The sequence below is a fragment of the Salmo salar genome, chromosome 04 (assembly GCF_965601325.2).
Source record: "Salmo salar chromosome 04, fSalSal1, whole genome shotgun sequence".
Classification (NCBI taxonomy): Eukaryota; Metazoa; Chordata; class Actinopteri; order Salmoniformes; family Salmonidae; genus Salmo; species Salmo salar.
The window spans coordinates 47,188,912-47,201,459 of record NC_138294.1 but is presented as its reverse complement, the minus strand read 5'-3'; the positions used below and the strand labels follow the sequence as shown (position 1 = coordinate 47,201,459).

The 12,548-nt window shown below is 44.4% G+C and overlaps 1 protein-coding gene across 2 annotated transcripts in view; it reads right to left on the bottom strand.

The window, feature by feature from the left end:
- LOC106603108 (serine/threonine-protein kinase PAK 3) overlaps nucleotides 1-7,687 on the bottom strand; it is a 59,471-nt gene extending 51,784 nt beyond the window's left edge. Inside the window, exon 1 of one of the 2 annotated variants that reach the window (XM_082974477.1) lies at nucleotides 7,468-7,687. The gene's annotated coding sequence lies outside the window, so the exon portion shown is untranslated. The remainder of the gene's footprint in view (nucleotides 1-7,467) is intronic. The other variant, XM_014196337.3, reaches the window with a different exon arrangement.
- Between the last annotated feature and the right edge of the window lie 4,861 nt (nucleotides 7,688-12,548).

Sequence of the window (12,548 nt, the reverse complement as noted above, 5' to 3'; positions counted from 1 at the left end):
GCACAGCACACTATACTACAACACTGGAGCACAGCACACTATACTACAACACTGGAGCACAGCACACTATACTACAACACTGGAGCACAGCACACTATACTACACCACACTATACTACAACACTGGGGGCACAGCACACTATAATACACCACTGGAGCACAGCACACTATACTACAACACTGGGGGCACAGCACACTATACTACAACACTGGGGCACAGCACACTATACTACACCACTGGAGCACAGCACACTATACTACACCACTGGAGCACAGCACACTATACTACAACACTGGAGCACAGCACACTATACTACAACACTGGAGCACAGCACACTATACTACAACACTGGAGCACAGCACACTATACTACAACACTGGAGCACAGCACACTATACTACACCACTGGAGCACAGCACACTATACTACACCACTGGAGCACAACACACTATACTACAACACTGGAGCACAGCACACTATACTACAACACTGGGGCACAACACACTATACTACACCACTGGAGCACAGCACACTATACTACATCACACTATACTACAACACTGGAGCACAGCACACTATACTACAACACTGGAGCACAGCACACTATACTACACCACTGGGGGCACAGCACACTATACTACACCACTGGGGGCACAGCACACTATACTACACCACTGGGGGCACAGCACACTATACTACACCACTGGGGGCACAGCACACTATACTACAACACTGGAGCACAGCACACTATACTACACCACTGGAGCACAGCACACTATACTACACCACTGGAGCACAGCACACTATACTACAACACTGGAGCACAGCACACTATACTACAACACTGGAGCACAGCACACTATACTACACCACTGGAGCACAGCACACTATACTACACCACTGGAGCACAGCACACTATACTACACCACACTATACTACAACACTGGAGCACAGCACACTATACTACACCACTGGGGGCACAGCACACTATACTACAACACTGGAGCACAGCACACTATACTACAACACTGGAGCACAGCACACTATACTACACCACTGGGGGCACAGCACACTATACTACACCACTGGAGCACAGCACACTATACTACAACACTGGAGCACAGCACACTATACTACAACACTGGAGCACAGCACACTATACTACAACACTGGAGCACAGCACACTATACTACACCACTGGGGGCACAGCACACTATACTACAACACTGGAGCACAGCACACTATACTACAACACTGGAGCACAGCACACTATACTACAACACTGGGGCACAGCACACTATACTACAACACTGGAGCACAGCACACTATACTACACCACTGGGGGCACAGCACCCTATACTACACCACTGGGGGCAAAGCACACTATACTACAACACTGGGGGCAAAGCACACTATACTACAACACTGGAGCACAGCACACTATACTGCAACACTGGAGCACAGCACACTATACTGCAACACTGGAGCACAGCACACTATACTACAACACTGGAGCACAGCACACTATACTGCAACACTGGAGCACAGCACACTATACTGCAACACTGGAGCACAGCACACTATACTACACCACTGGAGCACAAGACACTATACTACAACACTGGAGCACAACACACTATACTACACCACTGGGGGCACAGCACACTATACTACAACACTGGTGGCACAGCACACTATACTACAACACTGGAGCACAACACACTATACTACAACACTGGAGCACAGCACACTATACTACAACACTGGAGCACAGCACACTATACTACACCACTGGGGGCACAGCACACTATACTACAACACTGGAGCACAGCACACTATACTACAACACTGGAGCACAGCACACTATACTACAACACTGGGGCACAGCACACTATACTACAACACTGGAGCACAGCACACTATACTACACCACTGGGGGCACAGCACCCTATACTACACCACTGGGGGCAAAGCACACTATACTACAACACTGGGGGCAAAGCACACTATACTACAACACTGGAGCACAGCACACTATACTGCAACACTGGAGCACAGCACACTACACTGCAACACTGGAGCACAGCACACTATACTACAACACTGGAGCACAGCACACTATACTGCAACACTGGAGCACAGCACACTATACTGCAACACTGGAGCACAGCACACTATACTACACCACTGGAGCACAAGACACTATACTACAACACTGGAGCACAACACACTATACTACACCACTGGGGGCACAGCACACTATACTACAACACTGGTGGCACAGCACACTATACTACAACACTGGAGCACAACACACTATACTACAACACTGGAGCACAGCACACTATACTACACCACTGGAGCACAACACACTATACTACACCACTGGAGCACAGCACACTTCTTAAGACTAGGCCATTTCACTACTACACTCTGCCCAAAGCGCTACTAACCTACTCCACTCTGGCAGAGCACTTTGCCCACTGCCCAACAGTCGTCAGCACCAGAGTGTTATAAGGCTTTGCGTTACTATCCTAAGCAGACGGTTGTAGGCCTATTTGTATGTAATATCACATTTCAGATGGCCAGCTGACAGGCAGCAGGCAGAGACAAGGCGCTGGGTCTTCTGGAGCTTTTGTTAGCAGTTGGCTGAGGTGATGTAAGAGAAGCCCCATGTGTTGGGTTACATTCACCGACCAACCCCCATACTGTCCTGTCCTGAGGTAGCACAGCAAACTGAACACAGCGCTATACAGCACACACACACACAACACAACCCTGATTGGACAAGCAGCCAGGCCACAGCCCACCAGTAGGCTAGGTCGGACAAGCCTGTTTATTTATGAATAGACTAGTATACACACGGCTCTTATTCTGATCTCATCTCTTATTTCACTCGTATAACTGACCTAAAAAATTTGATATGTTCTGATCTAAATCTGGTTGCCTCTGTTGGTCCGAGAGACTACTGAATTAATTGTGTCTTAAGTCACGAGGAGCATACAGTACGTGGTTAATGTGTTCAGTCAGGCCTGGAGGTGTGAGGGGTCAATGAGGGTGAGACACATTGAGCTGCACGGGGGAAGTGAAGTGAACAGCCAGTCTCCTCTCTTCTGCCTCCAGGAGGTTAACCACCACCATTCTTGTCCTGCCACCTCCTCATCCAATCACAGGTGTCCTGCAACCTCCTTATCCAATCACAGGTGTTGCATCCTGAGCCAGAGAGTGGACTTTTTTTGTACAGCTGCAACACTGGGCCTTGTTATTCTAGTGTCAGGAGAAGTTGTGTTTATTTGGATGGAAATAGTCACTGCTGCTCAGTGATCACTAGCCTGGGCTTGAGCACAAAGCAGAAACTGTCAGTGTACTCCTCTACACCCAGCTCCTCATCAAGCCCCCGTTTACACAGCCTCCCTCCTGTGGGGATAAGCCTCAGCAGCACCACGCACAGTCCTACTCTTCAATAATGACAGCCCTCTCTGTCATACACGTGCACACATGTGCACACACACACACACAAATTCTCCCCTCATCACTGTTTGTCCTTCTACTCTGCAAAGGAAAGCCATGCTCTTGCATGATTATTCAGATCTACACCAGTCAAACAAATTATTATTAGCCATGGCTTTTGGATTTATTCACACTAGGGTAAAATATAAAGCATTGACATACTAGAGCTTGTGAAACATTCCATGTCATTTCATGGAGGACTAGCTTGAATTGTGAGGAGGACCATACCATTTATTTTCATAATGAGACAAATCTATTGTTTTTCTAACCAAGGTTGCAAAGGAAATGTGATCTATTTAATAAAGACAAGAGACCAGCACAACGGATCAAATATTGTGACGGTATAGCAGGAACAGCTGCATTTAGTGGCCAATACCTGGTACGTTCACACTACATGGCAAATAATGCAAGCGAAAAAACATCACCAGATTCACAAGGAATACATGACATAGTATGGAGAAGCAATACTCCAAGCCACAGCTTCATACTGCTTGTCAAATATAGAGAACTGATACTGTATACTGGTTGTTAGGGTGGGATTGGCATGGGGTGTTAGGGGTAAGTGGGTGGCTTTTGACATTTTTGTGGGGGGATTCCTCATGTCTTACTCATTGGTAGGAAGAAGTTTAGTCCAAATAGGATGTTGGGTACTATATTTATTGAATATTATCTGAATCCTATAAATTAAAACGAAAGAAGAGTTATAAAAGTATAAGGTGCATTTTTTTAGCTCTCCTAGCGGTGCCGTTGAGGAACTACAGCAAGCACACTTGCAGTTGTTCTGTTTGGAACACAGCACTACATCCCTGCCTTTACACAATTACTGTTGTTCTTTATTCAATCCAAAAACGTTCCATTATAAATCGCAATCTGAGTCAGATGGGCATAATTTGTAATCGTGTTCTATTGCCAACATGACTAGCTAAATTATAAAATATGATCTTACATTGTTAGGCTTTCACAAGGCAATTCAGAGAAGCAGATTGTAATTTTGGTGTGCATAGAATGGAGTCATAAGTGCATTCCGATGCTTGTTCCATGGCAAATTTTCATCACAATTGAACAAACATTGTCTCATTCTGGTCAGGACAACCTAGGGTATGACGCCATGTCATCTTGTAACTGTACATTAAACATAGTGATCGTAAACGTTGACACTATATTACATATGAAAATGTGAAGTGCTCATTTAGACTCGCGGGTGTTTGGCTTGCTTATATGACATCAAAGCGCCATTTATTATAATCATCAACGTCTCATCTTTCAAAATACAAATACATATGTAATTTACAGCATTTCCCTGGGATCAGACACTGTGGGAGTTTCTCAAAATACATACTACTGGGCTCTGAGCACACAAATTGGAGCACGGGAGGGTCAGAGTACGGGTCCAAATCAAAGTATGCGAACGTGTTCTCCATTTGTACATATTTTTAAGCATGCATCAACAAAAGCTTTACTGGAAAGTATGCACGGACAAATGACGCAACCAGGTAAAAAGAATTACGCTACATTTCTTCGAATTCAATGGTAGCCAATATTTGAGCTGAACCGAGAGAAAATAAACTTTGACTTCGGAATTAAATGATTCTCATTCACATGTCATAGGTTGCCTGACTACAATATTTTATCTTGATACGGTAATAAATACATGCTGTGTTAATTTCGGCATGTTTACCTGCCTACAATACGCACTGTAGTGAGCGTAGATCGCAAGCCATAGTAAGTCAATAGGGCTAACTGGCTAGCTTTGACAGTTAGCTAGCTAGCTACCCATGAAGAATTGACATTTACCTTGCATAACATTAGTTTTAGGTCATTTTAGCCTGTTTAACTAGCAAGCTAGCTAGATTATTACGATTCACATATAGCTAGCTGAAAATTATTCTGTGAAACGTTTGCTTTGTGCATATTTTGTTTCGTCTCTATTGTTGCCATTGTCCAGGCTGGAAGAAGGTTCAGTGAATGGGAGCTGCAGAGTGAGATAATACAGTAGGGAGAATACGAGTGCTTCTCAAATGTATTGTTTTATGCGTTCTCCACAAGAGAACGTCCTCGGAGACTGTACCAGGAGCATAAGCGTGTGGAGCACGGTAGCATGCAAACTGAGAAACACCCTGTGACTCCAGACCAACACTACAGTGGAAGGTGTGGATACAGACACACACACACACAACCTCTCTGAAGGACTATTACACAGCCTCCCCTCCGGTCTGTTCTCCCTCTGTCACACACCAACAACACTGTCTGTCTGTCTGTCTGTCTGTCTGTCTGTCTGTCTGTCTGTCTGTCTGTCTGTCTGTCTGTCTGTCTGTCTGTCTGTCTGTCTGTCTGTCTGTCTGTCACCCAGCAACCACCTAAGGACAACTGTAACAAGAGGTCTTCAGTTTCCCTAGACAATACTGTAGATAAATAGCTGGTATAATCATAGTGTTTATATGCCTCTACATGAATAGGTTAAAGAAAACAGAGGGAATTAGAATGGCCTGCTGGATCTATGTTTACTTGCGGTGAGAGAACTTGCACCTTTCACACACACAAAAAAAGAAGAGCTCCTCTTAATAGCTGAAGTGGTTCCTCATTTTATGGGCCATGCTGATAGCAACAATGAGGGTATGTGAGGGCTAGAGGCTGTGCTAGTTCTGTGTAATTGTTGTCAGTGAGGAGCAGAGAGAGATGGAGCAGGTGTTCGGGTGGATATTGAATAGATGTAACACTCCTGATGTCTGCATCATCACTACAGCCCAACACACACATGGATTAGCACCCATTCCCACATCCTCCTCTTCCTCACTCCACCGTCACCCAGATGCCTTCCCAGCATCCTTTTTTAAAAGAGAACAGCTTTCCCAGAAGGTTGTGCTTCACACAAACATGGGGATGACTGTGCGTCCAGGAAGAGGTGGAATCTCTCACCCGTCCTCTCAGCCCTACTCTATCTTGCCCTGACACCAGCGTGTAAATGAACAGCAGCCGATTGTGATGGATAGAATGGATAGATGACTGACTGACCCAATCCCACTCCCTCCCTCACTGAGGCAGGATCGCTAGGCTCCCACAGGAGCAGCCCCCCGCCCCCATCCCCATCGCTGTCAGGTGACCAGACGCTGTATATCGCCCTGTGTCACCACAGCCGGCAGGGCCGCCATGAAAGAACTCCACACATACATGTTTAAACCAGGAGACAGACAGAGCCTCGTCACACACAGCTCTCTGTGTCTATGTGTGGAGAGAGGAAAAAAATCAATCATCTCAAAAAAATCTCTCTCTAAAACAGTGGGCCCAGAGGCAACAGCCCAGAGATAACAAAGGGCCATCCCTTTGCACATAATAACCATCCATCACTCCCCATCCCCATCCACAGCATCTACTGCTCAGATCCATCCGCGAGCTTCGCACAGTTTCGCACAGCTTCGCACAGCTTCGCAAAGCCTCGAACAGTCTTGCACCTTAGCACCCAAAATAGCATTTCCTCTTTTTGTTACCGTGTTGCCACTGCAGCTGCTGCTTTGCTACAGGGCTGGCACACACACACACACACACACACACACACACACACACACACACACACACACACACACACACACACACACACACACACGGCTCTAACAAATGCCACTGATTCAGGCTCTCACATCAACAAAGATGCTTTTTTGGAAACACAAGGGTGGGGGGGTCCATAAAATCCAGGAAAGGAGGGAGGGGATGGCGGGTTGATAACATTGAGCTGGCCAGTAATGGCATTGAAAGCCAATCCACACAGATGCAGGCATCCATTTCCTCTCTCTCTGTGATAAGACACAACGTAGATAAACACAGCTGCCTTCTCCTCCTCCTCCTCTCCAGCAAGGCAGAATGCAGGGATGAAGGAAATAAGGCTAGAAAGCACCCCCCACATGCACAGTCCACCTCCCTCTCATATCCACATATCCTATCGCATACACAGACAAGGGATTACCTGAAATATGTCTTGACATTCTCTTGTTCGGTGTGTCGCCTTTGGATCCAGTGTTCTGGTAGGTTCATCCTTAACTGTACAGTCCTATTGACAGTTCACAGGCAGGATTGCCATTCTCTTGTCAGACCGGTTCCTGACCCTAAACTCAGGCTTGTTCGGCAGGCGGATGCTTCACTGGCTGCTCACTGTTCCCTAGCTCATGATGTCATCCGCCTTGCTCAGTCCATTGGCTGGGAGGTGGCATATTAATGAAGGCAGCAGCTCTGGGGGAGGAGACAGGGAGAGAGAGGCAGACACAGTTGGTATTTTGTTTCATAGACCAAACTAGCTCAGCGAGAGACAGGAGGAAGGGTGGATTATATTTCTACATCTATCTCTTTTTATCTACCACTCTCAAGTCTGAATGGCTAAAACATATTCCTCCTAATTTTGCTAGTTATAACTTTATTTACATGTGCTACTTCCCAGAGGTGTGCACATTACATATAGACATACAGTAACAATACCTGTATACCTTCACAATTATTTCTGTGTTATTTCTTACAAGAATTAGACCTACATCGATTAACACTCAGTTGGAAATAGTTTCACAATACCAGGTTTCATTTAAATGCTATCAATATCATGCTGCATAAATGTGTTGACTATTTGATTTACAGTTCCCTCACAGTTCCTGGACCCTGCCAGTCTTACGGTCTATAACCATAGTGGACTGTAGTTGTCCCCCAGACAGAGGAAGGCAGCTAATGTAGACTGTGCTTTCTCTCTTTGCAGCCTCACCAGTCTGATAGATGCTATTTATCAATTCAATTCAATGCGCTTTATTGGCATGGGAAACATATGTTAACATTGCCAAAGCAAGTGAAGCAGGTAATAATTACATAATAATTAGGTAGATAATCATTTCTCCCTCTCTGACTTCCTGGATGGGCGGTGATGACAAACCACAGACTCACTCCATTTGCCCTAATTTGCCTATGATGTCATCTTTTTCCCCTTGCTCACCTGTGATTGGCTGGCTGGCTCAGCATCTGCTCAGATCTCAAGGCTAGTGCTTCTTGCTGGAGGTGGAGACCTATCCCAGGCACTCTGAATCACAGCTGGTTGTCGTGACAACCCGTGTAATGTCGATTCCTCATTGAAGAATAATATGGCTGTTCTGTGACAGTGTTCACTCAAATGGAGGACAGAGCCCTTGAGGAGGACCCCTCTTCAATCTGACGCCTTATGGAAACCTCCTCTAGAATAATATGGCTGTTCTGTGACAGTATTCACTCAAATGGAGGACAGTGCCTTTGAGGAGGACCCCTCTTCCTTCTGATGCCTTATGGAAACCTCCTCCAGTGTGACATAATAGAACATATCTCCATGATGGCCTTATCATTTATATTGATCATTGTGGGCGTGGAGGAGAAATGATGATTTTGTGAAATCAGAATCCCAGAAAGTATGGTTTTAATTATATGAATGAAGAACATTTTGAGGATTTATTCTACAAAACAACAACAGCATGGGCTGAGGTTTATGTTTGGCATCACATGGTTGGAATATAACTGACATCACACATAAGCTGCAGCAGACTAAATCCATACCTACAAAAATGGATTCTAAATATAGATATTGAGAAGGAAATGTATTTTCAAAGTCTGCTTTTTTTCTATGGCCTTGGCGATTGATTTACGTAGAAAATTAAGTCAACTAGCTGAGAGCTTTCTTTGGAGAATAAGCCCAATCATCCTGACAACAATGAGATACATAGACATAGTGAAAACGCCGGTGACATCATTTGCATCGCTTATATCCTGGTTAGGTTGCTACCTAATAATAAACTAACTGACTAGGTTCTGTTTTACAACGAGCTACAGTATTTCAAAAGACTAAAAACAGAGCTGATTCATCTAAGCAGCAGAGAGAAAATTCCAGACCCCATGTTTGATTTATATTTAACAGTAACATCCAGACACTTATTTTAGTGCACTGATGCAGAGAGATGAAGGGAATTTAGTCTGTCTCCGTACAGTCTCAACGAAGGTTATTTTAAAACGATCAAACTAAAACTACACAACTGAAACTCCCATCCACTATGCATTTTTGTTCATACGTATAGAGTTGCGACAGGGGTTACTGATGTGAACTGTACCACCCTTGTGAATTATAATAACATTGATACAATCAATCAATCCAACTCCCAGAGAAATGACACTGAGACACAGCAAAACTTACTTTCATTAGGGTATATGCAGGACTCCCACTCTGTTGGTTGTGCCTGACACCAAAGTAATGGTTGTCTCATTGATTCAATTATTAAGCTCTCATCACCCTCTATCCACACGGTCACCTCCTATAGCCAGCTGTAACCAAACCCAGCACTAGACAGACAGACAGACAGACAGACAGACAGACAGACAGACAGACAGACAGACAGACAGACAGACAGACAGACAGACAGACAGACAGACAGACAGACAGACAGACAGACAGACAGACAGACAGACAGACAGACAGACAGACAGACAGACAGACAGACAGACAGACAGACAGACAGACAGACAGACAGACAGACAGACAGACAGTCAGTAAGTACTGCGGTGCATTACAATTATCTTGACCAAAACCGTTTTTCCAAAAAGTGAGATGTGGTTAACTGACTTACGGTGTAAGAGAGGGTTAAGTCTATAGGGGAAAGAGTATGGTATGTGGTATGAGGAGTTGGGTACCTTTGAGAGATGGCTGGTGACGAGACAGTTCCCAGCTTGATTCCATGAAAGACAACACAGGTGTTTTTCAGCAGCAGACAGCATGGAGACAAAATAAGAGTTTTTCCTGATGAAATAAGACTATAACAAGAATAAATTGTTTATATCGTGCTCTGGGGAATGTTTTTGCTACCAGAAAATAAGTGCTAAAACTATTTCTATCTAAGTATCATGGGGCTAAAACTCACTGTGCACAAAATGAGGACTCTTCTTTACTCTAACAGTGAAAACATGGCACATTACAGAGAATGAGACCACTACACTGACAGCTAATTATCAGCACATCACACCATCTCCCCTGGTGCTGGGAAAGACAGTCACCCAAATATGCAGCATATAACATCATTACACAAAAAAACAAACACATGCATTTTATATTTCTTGGTTGTGTATGATACATTCTGTATTGTTCACATCACATTTATCTGAGATGTCGTGACTCAAACCAAACCAATTTCCTCTTCCCATCTTTGACAGGAGTGACCGAATATGAGACTAAAGAGAATTGGGTGACCTTCAGCAAGACTGATGACCTCCTCAAAGCACTGTATGTTACAGATGGACACACACTGAATCAAGTGTTCCTCCACTCCTCCACAGACACAGCCCTTTCACCTGATTTCCCACTATGACTAAACGATTCCAATACAGCCCTGATCTAACTGATTCAGCATTATTCTGCCAAATAAACAGAATGTACAAAACATGACAAACACCTTTCCATGACAAAGACTGACCAGGTGAATCCAGGTGAAAGCTATGATCCTTTTTTGGGGTATTTGGTATTTTATTAGGATCCCCATTAACTGTTGCAAAAGCAGCAGCTACTCTTCCTGGGGTCCACACAAAACAATGAAACATGACATAATACTGAACATTAATAGACAACAGCTCAAGGACAGAACTACATACCATGTTTTAATTACAAAAGGCACACGTAGCCTACATATCAATTCATACACACAAACTATCTAGGTCAAAAAGATGAGAGGCGTTGTGCCGGGAGGTATTGCTTTTTCTGTTTTTTTAAACCAGGTTTGCTGTTCACTTGAGCAATATGAGATGGAACGAAGTTCCATGCAATAATGGCTCTATATAATATTGTATGCTTTCTTAAATTTGTTCTGCTTTTGGGGACTGTGAAAAGACCCCTGGTGGCATGTCTGGTGGGGTAAATGTGTGTGTCAGAGCTGTGTCTAAGTTGACTATGCAAACAACTTGGGATTTTCAACAGATTCATGTTTCTTAAAAAAAGAAGTGATGCAGTCAGTCTCTCCTCAACTCTTAGCCAAGAGAGACTGGAATGCATAGTATTTATATCAGTCCTCTGATTACAATGAAGAGCAAGACATGCCGCTCTGTTCTGGGCCAGCTGCAGCTTAACTAGGTCTTTCCTTGCAGCACTTGACCACACAACTGGACAATAATCAAGATAAGACAAAACTAAAGCCTGCAAGACTTGCTTTTTGGAGTGTGGTGTCAAAAAGCAGAGCATCTCTTTATTACGGACAGACCTCTCCCCATCTTTACAACCATTCAATCTACATGTTTTGGCCATGACAGTTTACAATCTAAGGTAACACCAAGTAATTTAGTCTCCTCAAATTGTTCAACAGCCCACCATTCACTACCAGATTCAGCTGAGGTGTAGAACTTACAGTAGGGAATGTTTTGTACCAAATACAATGATCTTAGATGTAGAGATGTTCAGGACCAGTTTATTACTGGCCACCCTTTCCAAAACAGACTGCAACTCTTTGTTAAGGGTTTCAGTGACTTTATTAGCTGTGGTTGCTGATGCATACAGTATATGGTTGAATCATCAGCATACATGGACACACATGCTTTGTTTAATGCCAGTGGCAGGTCATTGGTAAATATTGAAAAGAATAGAGGGCCTAGAGAGTTTCCCTGCATTACACCACACTTTACATGTTTCACATTAGAGAAGCTTCCATTTTTTAAAATGTTGAGTTCTATAGATAGCTCTGAATCCACGATATGGCAGAGGTTGAAAAGCCATGACACTTGAGTGGGTTGAGTCACTGACGTGGTCTTCCTGTCTGGGTTGGCGCCTCCCCTTGGGTTGTGCCGTGGCGGAGATCTTTGTGGGCTATACTCGGCCTTGTCTCAGGATGGTAAGTTGGTGGTTGAAGATATCCCTCTAGTGGTGTGGGGGCTGTGCTTTGGCAAAGTGGGTGGGGTTATATCCTGCCTGTTTGGCCCTGTCTGGGGGTATCATCGGATGGGACCACAGTGTCTCCTGACCCTCCTGTCTCATCCTCCAGTATTTATGCTGCAGTTGTTTATGTGTCGGGGGGCTAG